Source organism: Pleurodeles waltl, chromosome 6, assembly GCF_031143425.1.
Source record: "Pleurodeles waltl isolate 20211129_DDA chromosome 6, aPleWal1.hap1.20221129, whole genome shotgun sequence".
In the NCBI taxonomy this organism is placed as follows: domain Eukaryota; kingdom Metazoa; phylum Chordata; class Amphibia; order Caudata; family Salamandridae; genus Pleurodeles; species Pleurodeles waltl.
The window spans coordinates 220351600-220374743 of record NC_090445.1 but is presented as its reverse complement, the minus strand read 5'-3'; the positions used below and the strand labels follow the sequence as shown (position 1 = coordinate 220374743).

Sequence of the window (23144 nt, the reverse complement as noted above, 5' to 3'; positions counted from 1 at the left end):
AGCTGAATTACTAGATGTGAAAGACGGGGGTGCCACCCCTAGTACAATTTTACGATCTACAATCCACTGGCTCCTCAGCGAACGCTGTATATAAATTATTGCAGCCCCCCAACGAGGTAGAGGACGTCATGGAGAGCCGCAGAAAAACTGCTATATATACACTGAGCGTGCACTCTGCTCTATTTGCAGGGCTTGCTCTGTTCTTGCAGCTGGAGCGTGGTGTCTCTTGCGCTGACAGGCACGCCAATAATGCAAAAAATGTCTGCGAGTCCAGGCATCCTGTCAGCATGTGTGAGGAGGGGAAATCGATGAAGGAATGTGCATAGCCCAGTCCTACTAGGCTCTACCAACTGGGCTACGTGCACCTTCTCTATTGTCCATCCCGGGCCTTATGAGGGTTGGCTTTGGGGAAGCGCCGTCGAAGCAGCGCCCACCAAGGGCAGAATCCCCTGTTTCCGCGTGGGCAACACCCAGAAGGAAGTAGAAAACCTACCTGCAATGGCCAGCGGGCTTAAACAGAACCAAAGCTGATGCCCCGAAAAGCCGGTTGGTGGCGAACGAATCGCGTGACAAGGTCTCGCACTGCAGATGCCCGCAGCCATGGCAGTGCGCGTGACGACAATGAAAACACACCAGACGAGCTAGGAAATTTAGCGGGAACCCTGAAAACCAGTAAGAAATCACAACACAATCATTTGGGAAATGTAAGTGAAAGGCACTTATCTTGCGCTCGAGCATCAAAGAAAGAGGAGTTCTAGATGATGTTAAGGACTCTAATAGGGTCTAATGTCAGGTGATTGGTGGACATGTAGAGTAAAGCATGTTGGGAAATGTAATTGAAGTTTTCTGTTTTGTGTTTGGCTGCTGTATTTGAGTAGTAAAAGAAAGAGAAGCAAAATCTGAGCCTCCGGTCCTGACAGAATTTAAAAGCCTACATTCTTTCTGGGGTAATGCCATGCAAGTGCAAATGTATATTCTATTGACACTTATCTGATTGTGGCATTCTTGATGTTGTGCTATTGAACGTACTGATGACCTGGGAACCTAAAAAAACACAAAAGGAAGTGTATTTAGTAATATCATGAACTTTTGGTACTCAACCTTGAAATCGAATTTATTTTGTTATTTTATTGTTTGAAAGCGCTGATTCTGGGTTAATGCACGTTAATTGAGCCTGAATATGTAAAGAGTGCTAAGGCTATTGTTTATGTTTATGTAAGGCAGAAGAGTATGTATCTATCTACAGGATTGTGGATGCATTTACGTTATTTGGATATCTGCAAGTTCCTATGAACATTTAATGACCCAGCACACTCAACAGTATAGGTATGTTACAGGTAAAACATTACAGAATATGCACTTAAGATACCCAGGCATACCCAGAATCACAAGAGTCTGTTTTTATGTTGTAGATAGAGTAAATACATTTGTCACTGACTTCCTAACATGAGACAGACGGAGGAGGAGATACAAGGTACTTATATTATATTCATATATCGCACAGGGCACAGTCTTATTTCTAGTAATATTACTGTACTTATTACAGTTGTTTGATTCTAGGAGGACGGAGTGTGAGGAATTCAGAGAACCCAGAAGTAGCAACCTTGTGACAATACCTGTCTCCTTCCATCACCTCTTCCCGGCCGTTCAAGTTAAGCTTTGAGTTTTGTTGGGATTTCATGTCTTGCAGGTAAGTTGTGAATTTTCCTTGTGATTCATTTTACTGCTGTGAAAAAGATTACAAGTGTCAGCCTGACACCTGACTGTGCTTGCCTCAGACACTGGATTTTTTCTTGGGATGTAAAATATCCAAAGAATGTCTGGCTCATTCCTGTGGCACATACACACAACTCCTTCCTTCCCCAGTTCTTCACTTAGTCGCAGATCATAGGGATTAAAAGGGGTGGGGCGGTGCACAGCAGTGGGGGGGAGGTATAAAAACTGTTTTTTTTAAAACGTACCTGTGTGCCGCGTTGCTGCTCCTTTATCCTCTCAGCAGGCCGCCTGCCCTGCGGCCAATCCTGACACTGTTCAGAGCAGTGTTAGGATTGTCTGGAGTGCCCAGCCAGGGTGATCCCAGGCAGACTGGGAGCTTGTGCCTGCTCTCTCCAGCCCGGCAACACAGTGCCGGGCTTGAGAGAGCACAGTGCGCATGTGTATTTGGCCAGCTCAAGAAGGCTGGCCAAACACACATACGCACTGAGGGGAGTGCACAGTGCACCCCTCTCATCCCCTTTGGCCCTGCCCCTTTAACAACGAAAGGACATAAACATAGTTTATTATCCTTTTGTTGTGAAAGTTTTGCAGGGGCTGCAGCTGGTGATGCTCCTCTGCCATAGCAGAGAAGCTGCTGATGTCTTCACTTAGACAGAGAAGGTAATATAACAAAAGAGCTGTATGAAATTGAATCAGAGTGCAGGAATCGGAAGGGGATGGACTAGGAACAATCCTAGTCCAAATCCTCTCAGTCGCTACCTCTTAGATTAATTCTTCTGCTAGTAGGGTGGACAATGCTTCTGAGGAACATTCATTCATCATTCACCATTCCTGCCACCCCCATTTCTGCACAGTGTAACATCTTGTGGTAAATGTAAGGCTTTCCTCCCCCTGTACCTCAACGTACTGATCAGTATACTATCCTCCAGACTGGTCTGGAAGCTATAGGCATGCCCTTATTGGCCTCACTGCCCCCTTTGCCTCCAAGATTCCTCCCTGCTTTAGATTGCAGCATGTGGGCAGAGAGAACAGCAGTCATCCATAGGATTATACACTTGTTGTGATCAGGGATAAAACGCCACAGCACATTGATGACCTGTTCGATCTTATTTTTATTCTCATGTTTCTCTTCTATCTAAACAGTTTTTCCCCCTCAAGCTGATAATTCGGCTATAAACTTCCCTATGGCCTACCTTAAAAGACCCTCCCATCTTCTGGGCCTTCTTGCTCTCAAAAAAATACCGCTCAAAAAGTATTAGCTCTAACCTGACCAACGCTTGTGAGCAAAATTTACCCACCTTTTCTGGGTACTCCCAAGCTTTTTCTGAAGCATTATGATCCTGGCTCACAACAGCTTCTGCTTAGGTTCTACCCTTAAAACATGCTAAACTTAACCACACTAATACAAACGTATCTTTTCACTCTAGGAGCCTTGAACAGGGCTGAGCACACGTGGCAATAATATTGCAGTGATCAAATTAAAAGCCTTTATGATTCCTTCCTCAATTACTTGTTCATGAAAGCTGAGGAGAAAAATAGTTTTTCCATTGACAAGTTTGTAAGAGGCTTCTTTGATCCGCTCGTCTCTTGACCAGGGTTCCTCTTCTTCGATCCCATTTATCAATTCTATTTCTGTGCTTTCAAATGGTTTTACTCTTTCTAAATTGTTGTCTGTGAGATTCTGTCCCCTTACCAACCCTTGCTTGGTGAACACCATCAGAGTTGCTGCATGACTATTTCCTCTATCATCAATGATGCTTGCAATATCTCCAGTGGAAGCAGACTATAGTAAAAAGCCCATTACCAGTCCAGAACTCATATTAGCCTTGTACCTAACCAAAATATAAGGGATAAAGTACCCCCTGCTGTACATTATAAAGATACTGCAAGTCAGGGAGGAGTTGCAAAACCATATAAAGGAAGGAGGTCGAAGGCTGAATTCCTTAATAAGGTTAAGGAGGTCTGAGATGACTTGCAATATCCTTCTCATATATGCCAGGGGGGTACTTTATTCCATATAATGCATGGTCATACCATCACCTTTCTCACAAACCACTTAATACCTCGGTGTGTAGACTTTCATATGAAAGAGTAAGCATGTTTGCAAACATGAAGACTAAAAATAAAACCTCTAGTATAACCTGGTAGTTATTTGTTGCAAGCAGATATTAGAAACAGTTTATTACAAGTCAGTTTCTAAATAAATAAATAAAAAGTTGAACTAAATGTTTAGAAAAATGCAGAAAGACTCTAGCTCTTCTCTATCTAAGGTGTTAAAAAATAAACATGTTCTCTCTGCTTGTCATTGTAAGCTAAAATAATAGAGCACAAGAAAAAAAAGCAATGTTTGTTTTTGTTGCTTTAAACGGCTGCTTCAATTATACTCTGTGACCTCACCCTCCTTTCATCTCAATTGCTTGCTTTGGCCTGCAGGCACTGCAGTGTCAGAACTTTACTGTAATAACTTATAATAGTCGAGTCTTTTCTTTATAATCAGTGTAGGGACGTAGCCTCTTTCTAGCCTTGTTACCCCACGTTTGGCCAGGGTGTTTTTACTGTCTGACTGGGATCCTGCTAGCCAGGACCCCAGTGCTTATAGTGAAGACCCTATCTGTCAGTGTGTTTTATATGTCTCACTAGGACCCTGCTAGCCAGGACCCCAGTGCTCATAGTTTGTGACCTGAATGTGTTCCCTGTGTGTTGCCTATCTGTGTCACTGAGACTCTGCTAACCAGAACCTCGGTGCTTATGCTCTCTGTGTCTTTAAAATTGTCACTGCAGGCTAGTGACCATTTTTACCAATTCTGATTGGCACACTGGAACACCCTCATAATTCCCTAGTATATGGTACCTAGGTACCCAGGGTATTGGGGTCCCAGGAGATCCCTATGGGCTGCAGCCTTTCTTTTGCCACCCATAGGGAGCTCAGACAATTCTTACACAGGACTGACACTGCAGCCTGAGTGAAATAACATCCATGTTATTTCACAGCCATTTTACACTGCACTTAAGTAACTTATAAATCACCTATAATTCTAAACCTCACTTAGTGAAGCTTAGGTGCAAAGTTACTAAGTGGGAGGGAACCCTGGCACTAGCCAAGGTGCCCCCACATTGTTCAGGGCAATTTCCCTGGACTTTGTGAGTGCTGGGACACCATTACACGCGTGCACTACAGATAGGTCAATACCTATATGTAGCTTCACAATGGTAACTCCGAATATGGCCATGTAACATGTCTAAGATCATGGAATTGTCCCCCCATGCCAAATCTAGTATTGGGGTGCCAATCCCATGCATCCCCGGGGCTCCAGCATGGACCCCGGTTACTGCCAAACTAGCTCTCTGGAGTTTTCACTGCAGCTACCGCTGCTGCCAACCCACAGACAGGCTTCTGCCCTCCTGGGGTCTGGGCAGCCCAGTCCCAGGAAGGCAGAACAAAGGATTTCCTCTGAGAGAAGTGTTACACCCTCTCCCTTTGGAAATAGGTGTTAAGGGCTGGGGAGGAGTAGCCTCCCCCAGCCTCTGGAAATGCTTTGAGGGGCACAGATGGTGCCCTCTTTGCATAAGCCAGTCTACACTGGTTCAGGGATCCCCCACCCCCTGCTCTGGTGCAAAACTGGACAAAGGAAAAGGGAGTGACCACTCCCCTGTCCATCACCACCCCAGGGTGGTGCCCAGAGCTCCTCGAGTGTGTCCCAGACCTCTGCCATCTTGAATGCAGAGGTGTGAGGGCACAGTGGAGGCCTCTGAGTGGCCATTGCCAGCAGGTGATGTCAGAGACCCCTCCTGATAGGTACTTACCTAGTTAGGTGGCCAATCCTCCTCTGAGGGCTATTTAGGGTCTCTCCTGTGGGTCTCTCGTCAGATAACAATTGCAAGAGCTCACCAGAGTTCCTCTGCATCTCCCTCTTCGACTTCTGCCAAGGATCGACCGCTGGCTGCTCCAGGACGCCAGCAAAACCGCAACAAAGTAGCAAGACGACTACCAGCAACATTGTAGCACCTAATCCTTCCGGTTTTCTCGACTGTTTCCTGGTGGTGCATGCTCTGAGGGCTGTCTGCCTTCACCCTGCTGTGGAAGCCAAGAAGAAATCTCCCGTGGGTCGTCGGAATCTTCCCCCTGCTAACGCAGGCACCAAACTTCTGCATCACTGGTCCTCTGGGTCCCCTCTCATCTTGACGAGTGTGGTCCCTGGAACACAGGAGCTGGATTTAAGTGACCCCGACAGTCCAGTGGTCCTTCTGTCCGTATTTGGTGGAGGTAAGTCCTTGCGTCCCCACAACAGACAGTAATCCTGTGTACTGCATGATCTGCAGCTGCTAGGGCTTCTGTGCACTTTTGCAAGGAATTCTTCATGCAAAGCATAGCCAAGGTCCCCAGCACTCCATCCTGCATTGCTGAACTCACTGAGTTGACCACCGGCTTTGTGGGACCCTCCTTTGTAGTGTTGAGGCGACTGCCATGCTCAGATTTCTTGGACCCCTGTTCAAGTGCTTCTGTGGGTGCTGCCTGCTTCTGCATGGGATCTCTGTGCTGCTGATCTCTGTCTCCTCCTCCAATGGGCAACCTCCTGGTCCTTCCTGGCCTGGGCAGCACCCATTTTCTTTAACTGTGACCTTTGCAGCTAGCAAGGCTTGTTTGTGGTCTTTCTGCGTGGAAACAACTCTGCATCCTCCAGCACACCGTGGGACATCTTCTGTGCAAAGGAGAAGTTCCTGGCATCTTCCGTTGTTGCAGAATCTTCAGCTTCTTCCACCCAGAGGCAGCAATTTTGCACCTTCATCCGGGGTATAGTGGGCTCCTGTCCCCCTGGACACTTTCGTGACTCTTGGACTTGGTCCCCTTCATTTACAGGTCCTCAGGTCGAGGAATCCGTCTTGAGTGCTTTGCAGTCAGTTGTTGTCTTTGCAGAATCTCCTATCATGACTTTAGTGTGTTTCTGTGGAAGTAGGGTCCCTTTACTCCTACTTTTCAGGGTCTTGGGGTGGGGTATCGTGGACACCGTTAGTGGTTTCTAACACTCCCAGAGAACCTCTACACACTATACCAGGCCTGGGGTCCCTAAGTGGTTCGCATTCCACTTTCTTAGTATATGGTTTGTGTTGCCCCTAGGCCTATTACATCCTATTGTATTCTACTGTGTTTGCACTATTTTTCTAACTGTTTACTTACCTGATTTTGGATTGTGTGTATATTTTGTGTATTTTACTTACCTCCTAAGGGAGTGTATCCTCTGAGATATTTTTGGCACATTGTCACTAAAATAAAGTACTTTTTTTTAGTAACTCTGAGTATTGTGATTCTTATGATATAGTGCTATATGATATAAGTGGTATACTGGGAGCTTTGCATGTCTCCTAGTTCAGCCTAAGCTGCTCTGCTATAGCTACCTCTATCAGCCTAAGCTGCTAGAGCACTACTAGTCTAATAATAAGGGATAACTGGACCTGGCGCAAGGTGTAAGTACCATCAGGTACCCACTATAAGCCAGGCCAGCCTCCTACAATCAGCAACTAGGTGTGTCACAAGTCGCCAATTATAAAGAAACTAGACACTGGCATTTTTTACAGGGTTTACAGAAGTCTACGTATTATAAGTAGGGATTCCACTATTCAATTTTTACAGATGCGTTCAGACAGAAAATATCTATTTTCCTGTCCGTATTTACATTTAAACATGGACAAATACAGAAAATAGGACTTCTTTGGATGATCCTCACTACTGTCAATCATGAGCGTCAGGTCAGTCAGTGTGCCGATTGACAGATAGGGGAGAAAAAAAAAAAGGACAAAATATTTCCTAATTAAGCTGAAATAAGCACAGATATGGAGATAACGATGCAAATGTTTTTAGATTACTATATCGTAACTACTTATAGCTCAAACCTATCAGCCATTCAAATGAGTATACATTTATCAGATAAATAAATGTGGAATAAACCCATTGCAGTGTAATTTATGCAGTAAGCACAAATTAAAAATGGCTAAATACATAAACAAAATTGCAAAAGTAAATATGGGTAAATACAGACAGAAATGTCAAAAAATAAATACCATGAAACTAGGAGCCCTAATTATGAGGTTGTTGAATATGGCATTGATGTTGATCTTTCTGGTGTAGCTCTCTAACACAAGTAGATATGTTTAGAGGCTTGGTAATGCAGTTTATGTTTTTTGTTTTTTTAAACAAATCATGGAATATTATAATACTTATTTATTTCACAAAACCGTCTACACTGAAATATGTGGATCTACAAACTGTTTCTTTGGCCTGTTGATTTGAGTTGCTTTACTATGGCATTAGCCGTAGTTTAGGAGTTGAAATGGCTCGACCTGACCTCTGGGACGCATTTCTATTTTTGAGAGTTCTAAGTGATGTCTTGATATTGGCTGAAAAAACTATCATGAAAACCCAGCACCGCAGTCTGAGTAAAGACACTAGGTGCTGTTTTTTGTCATAACAGTTCTATTTCTAGAGAGGAAGTGATGGAGAAAGAGAGACTATTGTTGAGCCACCAAGATAGAGATGCATGCAGAAGCCTGACTATCATGCATGAACTAGAGCTGTAGCAATAACACAGACAGTGGGTGGTTGAAGTGATTTACAAGTGATCAACGCGAACTGAGCAAACACACTGTAATTGCTCAATTTCCCATAAATTTGAATAAGAAATATGCCCTCATGTATAAACAGGGAAGTAGACAGGTTTTTTTCCCAATGGACTGGTGTTAAGGTAGATTTATTGCCCCAATGAGACACTTTCCAATTGCAGCATTAGCTAAAAGCACCAAACGTGTTTGAACTCTTTGCACGTATTGTTGAGATGGAGCTAAAAAGCACAAATATAATTCCATCCAACAGCTGGTTATTTTTGGAAAAAATGTATATTTACGAGCATGGACTTGAGACTCTGGGTCTATTTTATAAATAGCTCTTATTAATATTATTTAATATTGGGGGCGTGGCTGGAGGTCACGCGAGATGGCCGCTGCTCTTTAGAGCTCTGTGAGGCTTCAGCACTTCCTGGAAGGAATTAGATGTTTTCACATCAAAAAGGTTAATTACTTCAGCATTTTTTAGCACTGGAGCTCTGCCGCTGCATAAATATGCCTTTATCTTACAGAGGCATCTATTTTTGAAGTCATTTTAGAGACTTCATGGTAATTATTTATCTGCGTCATTTGCGTTTCACTCCATAAGTCTCTGCACAAACCTAAACTTTCACAGAGATGTTTCTATTTGACTTTTAACTGTTTGCCTGGATGTCATTCTAAAAATCTAATTTCCTCTGCAATGGAATATTTATTACCTTCTGACAGCCAGCTGAACTTTTGACCTCTCTCTTCAAACACATTTAGCTGAGGTTTTCACTGGCAGCTCTTGTTGTCAAGGAGCTCTTTCAAATTGCTCTTCATAACATGGAAAATGCTTTCCTTTGATGGAGGGGATTTTTCCTTTTCAGAAGGTTCCCTTAAAACTAGTCACTAATTGTTTGACTATGTGCAGTGAAGTGCTTTGCTCTTGTGGTATTCTGTCATGCCTGTTCTGAGAGAATAATTTAGGATTTTCTATTTATATATTTTTTATTATATTTTGCTCTGTTGTTGGAAACTTCTTGCAGCAGCTTCTCATCGTAATATAATTTCATAATCACCTCACATTGCTGGCTTCCTATTACCAAATTTCTGCTGGCTTTTATGGGGAGACCATATAGTTCTCAGAGCAGCCAATCATCCTCTTCCTCCAAGTCTAATAATCCTCTTCGAGTGGTGCGCACACATATAACTAAATCTTCTCTACCATCAGCTTTAACAATGGATAGTGCTACAGACTTTTTAAAGGATAGCGCCTCTTCATCTCATGCTGCTGGCGCAATTGCGAAAAAAACATCTAACACCTCCTCCGTCAAGTGGCAAAAAAAAGACCTTGATTCTCCTTCAAAGTCACCTACACATCTTACTCTAGATGATGTCATGGAGGAATTGCGTGCATTAAAGCCCTTTATGATGGACACTAATTCCTCTTTGCAACGTATTGAGGAGCAATGGTCCCAACATGAACAACGAATTTGTACTCTGGAACAGAGTCAGTAACCTTGTAGATTGTAACACTGTCAATCCTCAGATCTCCAAGGACATAGCTCAACTTAAAAGGCTTACTGAAAACTTAGAAAATAGAAATAGGAGAAAAAATCTTCGCCTTTTTGGGATTCCAGAAGGTTCGGAAGGCTCTAACATGACTGCATTCCTTCAAACAACAATACCTTCAATTCTTCGCTTGCCTTCTACCTCTCCCCTCTCTATCCAACGGGCACATCGTTTAGGTCCACAGACTTCAACTGGCCCTCGTGCACATCCTAGAGGCATTATTATTCTCTTTCACCAATTTACTGACTTGATGCAAATACTCTCGGAAGCCAAAAAGGTGGGCTCTTTGCTATGGTCAGGTCATAAAGTGTTTTTCGCACAAGACTTCTCTCCTGCTACAGCTGCATGTCGCAAACAGTTTTTGGACTTACGTCCACAACTCAAATCCTTGTATATTCAATATGGTCTTCTTCACCCATGCCTTTTCAAAATTACATTCAAGGACAAATCTTACTCGTTCGAGGAACCTTCGGCATTACAAACTTTTATTAACCAACACATAACAGAAGCAATGGAACTAGGAGCATCTGCAATTACTTGAAGATATAATTTAATTTGTCTTTAATGTCCTTTCTTTTTTTTTCTGGACAATTTAATAGTAATGGTTATGTTTAGTATTTCTATTCATGGTTTTCCTTCTCTGCATCTTGTTATTTTCGTTTTTTTTTTTAGATAGTGTTCTTTGTGCAATCCTCATGTTCCTTTCCCAACCGTATCCCTTTCTCACCATCCAAATTGTTCTCCTACACGTTCCACTGGTAAGGTTTGATTTTTATTGTTCTTCATGTCACACTCCTTTACTGTAGTTATTACGTTATTTGGTCTTCTGAATGGTAAATTTTTCGTTTGTATGTTTTTTTTCCTTCCATGAAACTCGCCTTCATATGTTTTAATATCTAATATCACATTTCTTGTGCTGAAGCCACTCTTGCCTGTCTTTTCAGACTCTCCGCTGTCCCTCTACCTTTTGGGTTATTCACTTTCTATCTTGTCTTCTTTAGCTTTCGTGGACTTTAGTCCCTGTATTACCACATCCATGTATATACAACTTCTGAAAGTCATCTTCCTCCTTTTCTTTTTCTTTACTATCTTGTTTCTTTCCCATTTCTTTGCTTTTGCAAAATTGATATGCCTAGTTTTTTTCCTTGTTACAGCAGTTGTTTATTAAGACTTCTTGTTATGCAACTTGGAACTGTTACTTGGAATGTTAAGGGGCTTAAACACCGCATTAAACGTCAGCATGTCTTATCTCACCTAGCTCGTTTGAAATGCCACATTGCTCTGTTGCAAGAGACTCACCTCAACGACTCTGAGGCAATTAAGCTTAAAAAACAATGGGTGGGGGACATTTTCTACTCCCGTTCCACCACAAACATAAATGGGGTAATTATACTCTGTCATAAATCTCTCAAACCTAACATAATTTCACAGCATCAAGATACAGAAGGTCGCTGGGTACTTGTTACATTTACAATTGACAATATTTCTCTTACTATCCTAAATATATACGGCCCCACACATCCAGATCCAAATTTTTGGAAGAATCTTTCACATATTGTCTTTGAACATTCCTCAAACAATTTACTAAAAGGTGGTGACTGCAACCAAATTCTCGATCCATTTTTGGACAGACGTTCCAAGTCACGTTTCGTTCCACATGCTTCCCACAAAGCTTTTAAAAACTTTATTTTACAGCATTCTCTCTCTGATTCCTGGAGAATATGCAATCCCGACCTCTTGGAATACTCTTTTTATTCTCCTACCCACCATTCCCATTCTAGGCTTGATTATATCTTTCTGAGTGAAGGTTTATTGCAACATATGGTCAACTCTGAAATCAGTGCTATTTTGATCTCAGATCACGCACCTGTGATTACTGACCTTGATCTTTTTCTTAATGGTTCTAAAACATCTTCATGGAGGTTTAATAACTCTCTACTTTCAGATGCTACTTTTATAGCTTCCTACAGTAAGTTTATAGAAGAATACTTCCACATCAACGATAGTGATCAATTATCACTTCATTTTGTGTGGGATGCATTCAAAGCAGCCTCTAGGGGTTTCATCATAAGTTACGCTCACTCAAAAAGAAAGTCTGCTCAACAAAAATCGACTTCCATCCTTGAAAATATAAAGTCCCTAGAACATGAATACTATACTCACAAAACTAGTAAATCACATCTTGAAGCACTAGTCTCAGCTAAAATGGAGTTTAACCAATATACCACTGAACAAGCATGCAACACCCTCCCGAAAATAAATGCCAGATATTATGGTGGTAACAATAAAGCTGGTTCTCTTCTAGCTCAATATTTGAAACAAAGAAAAGAAAAAACAACTATTAAATCTATCACAGATAACAATGGTGTTAAACACTTTAGAGATAAAGATATAGCATTGTGTTTCGCTTCTTACTATAAGGACCTGTACACTCCAGAACACACACCAACAGTTGAATCTCTCAACAAATATTTCTCTAATCTCAAACCAAGAGACCCATTGCAGATTGACCTCTCATCTTTAGACCAACCCCTACAACTTACCGAACTATATACAACTTTACAATCTCTCCCCAAGGGTAAGGCTCCAGGCCCAGATAGTTTCACAGTAGAATTCTTTATTCAGTTTGCTAAGTCTCTCTTCCCCAAACTCTTGCGATTGACTGTCAAAATTATAGACCCATAGTGCTTGGACACTATTAAGATGATGCTTCTCCCTATCATTAACTTCTTCCTTATGATGCTTCCTATTAAGATACCTAAACTTTAATTTTTGTAAACACATTTTTTATTGTTGTCAAGGCAGTACATACATTGTAGTTCTTTAACCATCTTTCTATATCTTTTCTTATGCGATACAGAATCGTATTTTAACGTTTTCTTTCATTGCGTGTTCCAATTTTTTTTTTTTTTTAACCGTTTAACATCTCTACTTAACTTTTGTCTACCACTTAGTCATCTATTCCAATTATACATGGGGTTTTTGGTTACCAGGTCACAGATTTTTACTATTGCTCTAGTATTTTCAACTTTGTAGTTTCTAGTCCGTTGGGAGGTTATGACGTATCTATTCCTTTGTGTACTTTTTCTACCCACCTTCTTCTTTACTCTTTGTTTCAAAAGTTTCCATTAGTGCATCCCAGTCTGTGGCTACCGGACATTCTCTCATTCCAGAGTTGTCTTCTTGTCTAAGTGCCGCGCCCTCTGCTTTTCCCCATTCCATCACCTCTGCTTTCCATTGAGTTATTGTGGGAGCAATGGTTGCTTTTGAGCGTCTTGTTATAAGGCGTTTCGCTAATAATAGTGCCAGATTTATTAGTCTGAGTAGTGTTTTCTTTTTCTTTAAGTGTGGGAGCATACCAAGCATGCATGCCTCTGCAGTATACTGTATGGTGTTACCAGTTATGTTGCCTAATATGGCACTTTCTCCTTTCCAATATGCCACTATACCAGGGCAGCCCCAGAGCATGTGCAGTAGACCAGCATCCTCCGCTCTGCATCTGGGGCACGCCGAGGATGTCCCCGGGTATAGGATATGTAGTCTATGTGGTGTGAGGTATGCCCTATGCAGTATGGCAAATTGAATAAATTTGAATCTCGTATTTCGGGATATTTGGCTTGGGTATTTAAGTATGTTGGACCAGTCTTCTTCGGATAGTTCCTTATCTATATCTGTTTCCCATTTGAGTTTAAGCACTAACAGGGGTGTGCCAAGTGTGTTCTGATTCACTTATATAGCCATTTTATTAAGTGACTACCCTGCCCTACAGTGTATATGGCACGGACAAGATCATGCGTAGGAGGCTCCTTGTTGTCTGTGATCCAGTGTTTCTTGACATAGTGTGTAATACTAGCATGTAGAAGAAAGCATGAGGGGGACAGACCGTGTTCATAGATATAGTCTGTATGGGTAAGTAATCGCTGGTCTTTGAATAGGGCACCAACTGTGGTTATTCCCTCCTGTGTCCAGCTGAGTAGTGTGCTGTAGGTTAAGGTACCTGCTGTAATTGGTAGACCCAGAGAGTAAGGGAGTACGTCGGAGGTGTATTTTAGCAATAATTTCCAATATTGCAAGGCCACTCAGAAGAAGCGGAATGTTTCCAGGGATCTGGCCCCTGGAGCATAGCAGGGTATGTATGCTGCCCTTGTCAAACATTAGTTGAGTATATTTTATTTCTATTTCTTGGAGGTTGCGACCAGCCAGCTAATATGCTAGCCATTGAAGTTGGCTTGCTACGCAGTATGCTTTAAAATCTGGCGCACCCATACCTCCTTGGTCCACGGACATCTGCAGGTTAAGCAAACTTATCCGACGTCTATCCCTTCCCCATACAAGATCTAGTAGCTCCGAGTTCAGTGTTTTAAAGTAGGATTCTGGTACCCTTACTGGTAAATTTGCAAAATAGTATAAGAGGTGGGGCAGCATTACCATTTTGGCCAGGGCTTGTCTGCCCGCTATCAATATTGGCAGTGTGATCCAAAATTGGATCTGTGGTCTAAGTGCGGACTTGGCTCTCTTTAGGTTCCCATCTAGTAGATCTGTCGTGGTGCGATATATCTGAATACCTAGATATCGGAATGTGTTTGTGGCCTTTTGTAGTTGTTGTTCACCAAATGATATTGTATTATCATCATCTGTTTCATAGAAGGTGAATGCAATAGATTTGTTAAAATTAATAGCCAGCCTTGACAGTGGTGTGAACCTCTGGAAAATAGATGCTATTGCATCGGGGGGTTGCCGAAGGTCCTTCATATATAAAATAATATCATCTGCATATAATGAGACTGCATGTTTTGTATTTTCTATGTCTATTCCCCATGATCCGCTGTCTTGTCTCAGTAGTTGTGCCAGGGGCTCTATTGCCAGGACAAACAATAGGGGGGATAAAGGACATCCCTGTCTAGTGCCTCTATTTACTTGGTAAGAGTCAGATATATTCTGTCCTGTGCGTGCTCTTGCTGTTGGTTCAGCATACAAGAGATGGACCCATTTTGTATATTCCGGGGGAATCCCGAATTTTTCCAGCACTGCCAGCATATAGTCCCAATGTAGAGAGTCGAAAGGCTGTCGCAGAGCTAGTGAGAGAAACCCCACGTGTGGGAGTCCCTTCCTGGCCACGTCCATTACATGGTATAAGCGGCGTATATTGAGGGAGGTGCTTCTGGATGGGAGGAAACCACATTGATCCGTATGGATCAGGCCACTAATATAGCCAAGAAGTCTCTGTGCTAATATTTTTGCTAAAATCTTATACTCCGTGTTCAGTAAGGATTGTGGTCTGTAGGATGAAATATCAGTTGCATTCTTACCCAGTTTTAGGAGGGAGGTCACTATTGCCTGTTTGGTAGTATCTGGGAGATGTCCCAATGTCAGTGAGGCTTGAAATAGTCACTCCAGGTGTGGGGCAAGCTGTGCGCTGTATGTGGAGTAAAACTCGGATGGGAGCCCATCCGAGCCCGGTGCCTTGCTTTGTGCCATGTTTTTAAAAGTTTCTAGTATCTCTCCTTGTGTTAATTGGGCGCTTAGTTTCTTTCTGGCCTCTTCGTGGAGTGTTGGAAGTTCATTATTAGCTAGAAAGGCCTTAATTTCTGCTCTCTCCATTAATGGTGGGGCGGAGTATAGGGCTGTGTAGTAGTCTCGGAATGCGTTGTTGATTTCTAGTTGTGTTGTTATATTTCCTTGGTGTGGGATGTTGACATGTATTATAGGAGTGGGGGGTGGATCATCCCTAATCAGTCTTGCCAGAAGTGCACCCGCTTTGTCTCCCTCACTGTATGCTCGCTCCTTATATTTAGCATAGTCGATTTTTCTTAGTCTCTCAAGGAGTTGTGTGTACTCGGTTCTTGCTTCTTGTAGGTGTTGGGCTTTGTGGGGCTGTGATATTGATTATTTTTCCAGTATTCCCAGCCTGTTCTCTACCTGCTGCAGTTCTTGCACCAGTGTTTTCTGCACTCCCGATACATTACTCATTAATGTACCGCTTATCGCTACTTTGAATGCTTCCCATTCTATCAGAGGGGAAGATGCCGACCCTGTATTGTTTTTTAAAAAGTTGGTGATCGTTAGGCTCACTTCTTCCCTCAGAGGGGTGTCCTCTAGTACTAATGGCTGTAATCGCCACGTGGGGCTAGGCGTGGACGATCGACCCCATAATATGGCCAATTCTAAGGGGTTATGGTCAGAGAGCGTCTTTCCCAGGTATGTGGTCTTAGTCACTTGTGTCTGTAACGGTGTTGTGCGTACCATACGATCTAGTCGTATGTGAACTTTATGTGGATGGGAGTAAAAAGAGTATTCCCTCATACCAGCATTTTTGGTCCGCCATATATCTATAAGTGACCAGCCCTGTAGCCAAGTTTTTAGCGCCTCCGCTTGTTTTTGGACGTTCGTCCCTGACAGTGGTGGGGTACTACGATCTAAGCCGGTATCAAGTATTGCGTTAAAGTCTCCCCCCCAATACCCACGGGATATGTGCCCATTGTAGCAGTGTCTCCGATAGTCTCTCCAGAAATGCATCTTGTCCGACATTAGGGGCGTAAATGCTACCTATTATTATGGGTTGCCTTTCATTAGAGTGTATCTGCCTTCCACGTCTATTTTAGTATCTAGTACTTCAAAGGGTACACCGGCCCTAATCCACACAGCCGCCCCTCATGCGAACGATGAGTATGATGTGTGTAAAAATTGTCCCCTCCATTTCTTGCGAAGTTTTGATACTTCATGGGTGGTAAGATGAGTCTCTTGTAAATACGCAATGTGTATTTTTCGGCGATTTGACTGGGCCAATATTCTATGTCTCTTTTGTATGGCTCCCATTCCCCTTACATTCCAAGTGACAATGTTGTACTTATGCTGTGTAGTCATTTTGGGGTGCTAACCTCTTTATCCCTCCCAGGACTCTCCATGTCTGGTGTCCCCTTTGTATTAGCATATGTCAATTGTTTGTAGATGACAACTGTGTGTAACAGTGAACAATACTAAATCTTAATTGAAATACCAGGTAGAACACAAACCAGCTCTGCCAAACTTTTCTGTAATACATACCTATTACATTACAACAAAAGCATACGAATAATAAGGAGCCTATGCAATGGAGCAGTACAAGATGTGGAGTCTATGGTTCTTGCCCGTAAACAGCGGGTTCTTTTGTGGATTAGGAAGACCGTGGAGCTCTACCATCCGAGCCCGCCACTTGGAAGAAGGCCTCAGGGCCCCATGAAATATGGGTGTAACACAGTTTCTAGCATTGAGGGGAGTGTTCAACACAGGTCTTGTGCTGTTTGTGGGGTGATTACAGGAAATAGTGTCAGGCTCTCTTCTGAGTCCGACCCCACGGTGCTGTCCATTGACGAGGCCACACCACACGGGGGAATTTGCCTCTTGCAGGGAGTATGCTGATTGTATCGCGTCGTTTTGGCCTTCCAGCGCTTGTTGGAGTGTCGGGCCAGCTTTTTTCCTCTGCGTTGTGATCTGTTTCGCTTGTCTCTGCGGGGTTGGTGATATTGTCTTGTGGGGATGGCATCACTTGGTTCTCTAGTTTTTGACTGTGGAAAGGTCTCATCCAGCCAGACACACACCAGATCTGGGGTCTCAAAGAAGAGAGTCTTGGTTTTATGAGATCCGCATTTTGGCCGGGAATAGAAGGGCATATGTTATCCCTTCTGCTCAGAGTCTTTGCTTTACTCCCTGAAAAGATGTTCTGCGTTTCTGAACTATCATAGTGTAGTCTGGGTAGAAGGAAATTCGGGCATTGTCCACTATAATGGGATCAAGTTCTCTTGCTATTTGTAGTATGGTATCTCTGTCTCTGAAGTTTAATATCCGCACTATTAAGGGACCGTGGCGGAATTGCCACGGCCATACCGCCGGCCCCTCCACTTTCCCGCCAGGATTCCGCCTGCAAGCACCGCTGCCCTGGGGATTATGAGTCCCCGACCGCCGGCCTCTCCATGACGGTACACACCGGCATGGAAAGGTTGGCGGTAAGGGGACTTGGGGTGCCCCTGGGGGCCCCTGCACTGCCCATGCACTTGGCATGGGCAGTGCAGTGCAGTGCTGAATTTCGGGCAGTGAAATGCGCGACGGGTGCTACTGCACCCGCTGCACATCAGCATTGCCACCGGCTCTATTACGAGCCGGCAGCAATGTTGATATGACATTTACGCTGGGCCAGCGGACGGTAACACTGTTACCGTCCGCTGGCCCAGCGGAAATGTCATAATAGGGAGACAGAAATACCGCCAGCAATGGCGGTATTCTGTCTCCCGCGGCCTTGGCGGTCTTTTGAAAAGGCCGCCGAGGTCGTAATGACCCCCATTATATTTATGTCTAACTCCCCAAAGTTCTGGTTGCCCAGCACTATCTCCCATTCAGTCAACTTACTGAAACCTTTTTTTATTTCGCATCTTACCCCCATTAATCAATTCTTTAACAGTCCTATTTGGCACAATAGTTCTCTTAGGAAACAAGGTAAAACCTTGTGTTGGAAGGCTTGGATGACTAAAGGTATTCTTCTAATTTCCCAATTATATCATAAAGACTCTCTCATCCCTTCTACTACTCTCTCAGCAATTTATAATCTCCCTATTCGCATGAAATCCCAATATATCATTCTTTCTACTCTGCTCCAAGAGGCCCTCAATAAACGTATACATCATAATCATTCTTCTCTTGCATCATCTCCACACCCGATCGTAACTTCTAATTATCCTAGGGCAGCTGGAATTTATAAACTTTTAAGAATGTCTGTTTCACCTAGACTCAAATCACCTATTGAGACATTGTGGGAATCAGATCTTGGTGTTGTTTGGCCAACTTTTTTAGGGGATAGAATATGGTATAAGATACATTCCACTGCACGCACTGCAAGCCTCACGCAGACCCTATATTTATTTATAATAGACTTTTCTACACTCCTGTACGCCTTTACAAACTCAAACTTGCACAAAATGACAATTGTTGGCGCTGCCACACTCAGCAGGGTATTGACTTTCACATGTTTTTTTCTTGTCCATCCCTAACTACTTTTTGGTCCTCAATATGGTCTCGCATTTCAGCAATAGCTCAGATCTCCTTACCAATGTCATATGAATTACTGTTTTTGGGTGGCATACACGATATCTGGAGTTCATTCAGGCCTCTTGGAAAATTGGTGGACCTTTTGCTTTTCATTGCAATCTCTATTATTACGTGTAACTGGAACTCTTCAGAGAACATTACTCTCAGACAGTGGTGGAATTCTGTATGTTATCATCATAGACTTGACAGCTACAAGCTTGATTCAACAGGAACTTTGTTCAAACGTCATCAGCTATGGTTGCCATTAAGTAACTATCTCTCACGCACTTCAAAGGAAATTGATTTTTCTCCTCCTTTTTCAAAATGCCAATATATTTCCTGCCTTTCTTCTGATATATACTTATTTAATCTTACATCTGCTGTAACTAATGTCTATTACCTCTCTCTCCACATGGCTATCACTTGATTCCCTTTTCTATCCCTATAGCTCTTCTCTCTCTCCCTTTCTCTTTCTTCTTTCTTTATTCAGACTTGGAGTCTTTGATACTATATTGCTGTATATGCCTAATTCATTTACATGTTTAATATGCATTTATAAGTACAATATTCTTTATGCATATATATTCACATCTGCATATCTCTGTCCTGGCAATGTTAAGTTAATGTTCTTGTATTTGACTCAATAAAAAACATCTTTAAAAAAAAAGATTATTTAATATAGGATGTTGTCTAACAAAATAGGGCCAGAAATACAAAATATTTTTGCTGTCATAAACACAGCAATTCTAAGTTTGTGACGAGAGAAACATTTCTGGCCATGTACACAATCCCTGTTAAGATTGCAACTGGATGTCGATATGATATCTGGAAGGGGCGTGTTGTAGGCATCCCTTCCACATTCTGAATTGGTACCATATTAATCAATGGTTTGCGACCTGAATTCCGTGGCAAACCACTGAAAACTTACAGACTCCAAAATTGGGGTGGTAAACTTTTCACAAAAGTAAAGGGTCTACCTTAAACCCGTTATCTTTTGGAAACTGGGGTAAATGTTTTAGAGGGAGTGGGCAGTAATATGTGGGACCTCTGCCAACCATTCCTCAAACTTTTACAAAACAAATCTTTTTTTTTTAAAGTATACCTATTTTCTCTAAAGAAATTGGCTACTTTACAAAATACGTTTACTTCATTTAAAATCAGCCAAATACATCGTGCATGCTGACCACCATCCCTGTGATTTTGACCAATGGTAAGGAGTCACAATTTAACCATCATAAATAATATTAATTAGGTAGGTCATACTGGGACCCATTCTGATTCCTTATTTTGCAAACCAACCTATTAGTACATAGGTCCGTTCACAAATAAATTTCTGGTCACAATTTGCACCATTTTCTTGCAACCAGAATTACAGTACATTTGACCCATAGTTTCCTTTAGTGTATGCTGTAGTTATGACCATAGGTTGTATTGGCACCTGATGACGCAGAAAAGAAGGTCCAACAAATATTCATACATCATATAATCAAAATCATATAAGGTAGTGTGATTTTAGCAAAGAAAAATAATGTACGTGGGAAATTGTGCCCACACGGTAGTTCGCCATTATTATAAAAAAGCTTAATTAATCATGAAGAATTTAAAATGTAGTAATCTGTCATAATTGCAAATGTATTCTATGATTTTCTTGTCACAACTGTTATATGCTTAGCTTAAATTTAGCAGAGGCTTTGGCCTAGTTGCCTGGTCTCAAATTTAACTGCGTGGTTTTCACTTGCATTAACAAGGACATTATTTTACTTTAAGGTTGTATTTTTCCAGTAGAGATGACTAATACATTTATCTCAAGGTTTCGTGCTAGGCTGGTTTCATCCCTTTTTAAGCAAGGTCAGTTTCTGCAGGTGCGGACAATAAAAGCACTGATACCGAAATAATTGGCAAACTTTGTTGCAACTTGTGTTCCAAGGCCCCAAGGACACCTTATGTAAAAATGAGTACTAGGAGAAAGACACTATTCATTGCTCAAATTGAAGCCACCCTATGAACCCTCCAATGGAAGACCCTGAAGGATTTGGAATGTTTCTTACTTAAACCCACCGGACAAAGAGAAGTCAGCCATTTTCCTCAATGCCATTTTGAAGCAAGATTCAAGAAGCCATCTTGAACGACCCTCCAATATTTTCTCTGTCGCAGAGAAAGAGACTTTAAGAATTCTCACCCTAGAGACTTTAACTTTAATTTTGCCCCGTCTTGCCCATGCAATAACTTTTGCCCCATTCTCCTTGCTGCCGCAAGGAAACTTGCCTTAACTTTGCCCCCTTGAAATCTGCCCCATGCTGATCGAACTGATACTGAAGGACGAAGACTTTTCTTGAATGCTGATTGTTATGGGTAAATATGAAAGGATAATTGTATTATGCATTGTGTTTTCCTTCCTAGGTACCAACTGCTTATTTTGATAGGGCCCAAGCTAGAAGTTTTGCAAATTTGTGTTGACTAAATTAGTTTTGCATGAAGCCCCACATGCCAATGCTAATTAGAGGCTAGTCAAGGTATTCATCTGATGCACCATGCTAAATTGAAATCTTGTTATGCTGACCGATGTATGAAATTAGTCAAATTCAATTGCTTATATTAGTGATTTGCATTGCTATAACCGAGTGCATTATAATCCAGATATTGCGTAGATTGCGTTTCTTCCGTCGCTATGGACAGCTAGGAATGTTTGTATACATATATCATTTGGTTTTGAGACTTATATACATTGTGTTAGCTTTGTTAATATAGGGAAATAAACTCATTAACTTTTAATAAACTGGTGTGGTTATTCATGACTGAAAGGTCATGTTGCGTCAAAATACTGATTGTTATTGATTCTTAATGTATTAATTGATTATTAATTGATTATTGGTTGTTGATTATAATTAGTTATCGATGATTGATTTGAGTGATCAGACTATTCTTGGATGAGGAGAGCCCAACTAGGTTAAAAGGTCCACCGACCTCCAGCGTGTCCAAGTACAAGTAATTTATAAGGACTGGGCGCGCTATCAGTAGATGGTAGCAGAGGATGGTTTGGCCCTTTGGGACCCCATCCAAACAATAGGCGGAGTCAAGTTAGAATTTTCTTTGATAAAACAAGTTGGAGAGATGATGATGCCCTAAGTCCCCAATGACTTTCCCGGAATCTCAGAGCTTGCGAATGGAGGAAATGGAGGTGTAAGAATGTTTTCGGCGTTTCTAGTGACGGTATAAATGAAGCTAGGGTTTCGCGCTTGCACAGCTTATGCCACAGATGAATTGTGAAGTTTGTGAGGATTTTAGGGGGTTACGAACTCCAATTGAAATTTTAGAGGAGTGGTACTCCAAGGTGTGAGAGTAGGGAAGTCGTCGAACTTCATATGTGTGTAGCGCTTTGTGCAGAAAAATTGTCCACGTGGTTGTTGATGTTGAGACGGGACCTGCGAGGTCAAGAGACTCCGAAGTATGTTGAAAAGTGTATGAGACACTTGATTGATGTTGTAATCTGTTCGGTTTAATAGGTTGATCGGGCATGGTCAACGAGTCAGTACGAATGTTGAGGAATGAAAGAACATTTCGACTTTGAGATTTGACGAATTCTAAGGCGCGCTAGAATAGTTCATTGATCAGTTAAGAGTAAAGTTTGCGGGTCAAATTTTGCTTGCGAAAGTGGGAAACCGAGAAAGATGGAATAACTGCCGAGGCTAGTGAAAAATTCCTAAGGTTTCTGAAGCGATTATATTACCCTTCCTGTAGTAAACCAACAGATTTGTTTTCTTCTTTTTGGTTAGTGCTCGCGATATATTGCAGAAATTAGTTTTGAGTGAAGCTGAATGAAGGAAGACAAGCCGCTGGACTTTGTCAGCCGCAGTGTGTGAGTGTGACGTCACTAGGAGCTGCGCTGGGATAGGTTGGTTGGTGAGAAGGGTTGCGCACGGATTGGACACAGTCTGTGAAGCGCAATTGGAGGGGAAAGGCATGCGAAGAGTATTCTGAGAATTAAAGTCACTTATTGATTACATTTTTAAGGAAAATAAAAGACGGAAAGATTTAATTTTTCAAAGCATTTAAGAGTGCCATGAGGGGAGATGTATATATTAAAGCAAATGTAGGAGAGGAAACACCGCCTGAGGGTACACCAGCTTACATCGTGATTGAAGAAAAGGGTGTCGCACCATGTCTTTGGCTAAAGCAATGGTGTAAATTAACAGAAAAGCATGGAAGTGTAGCGTTCCCTA

The 23144-nt window shown here is 42.2% G+C and overlaps 1 protein-coding gene across 13 annotated transcripts in view; it reads left to right on the top strand.

Moving 5' to 3' along the window:
* Positions 1 to 258: 258 nt before the first annotated feature.
* Positions 259 to 23144, top strand: part of LOC138299562 (neurofilament medium polypeptide-like) — a 46612-nt gene continuing 23726 nt past the window's right edge. The window contains exons 1-5 of one of the 13 annotated variants that reach the window (XR_011204779.1): positions 347 to 704; positions 1221 to 1326; positions 1413 to 1474; positions 1561 to 1690; positions 10540 to 10625. The gene's annotated coding sequence lies outside the window, so the exon portion shown is untranslated. Of the gene's footprint in view, positions 705 to 1220; positions 1327 to 1412; positions 1475 to 1546; positions 1691 to 10539; positions 10626 to 19688; positions 21277 to 23144 lie in introns of those variants that run through there. The other 12 variants (XM_069237924.1, XR_011204780.1, XR_011204778.1 and 9 more) reach the window with 12 other exon arrangements.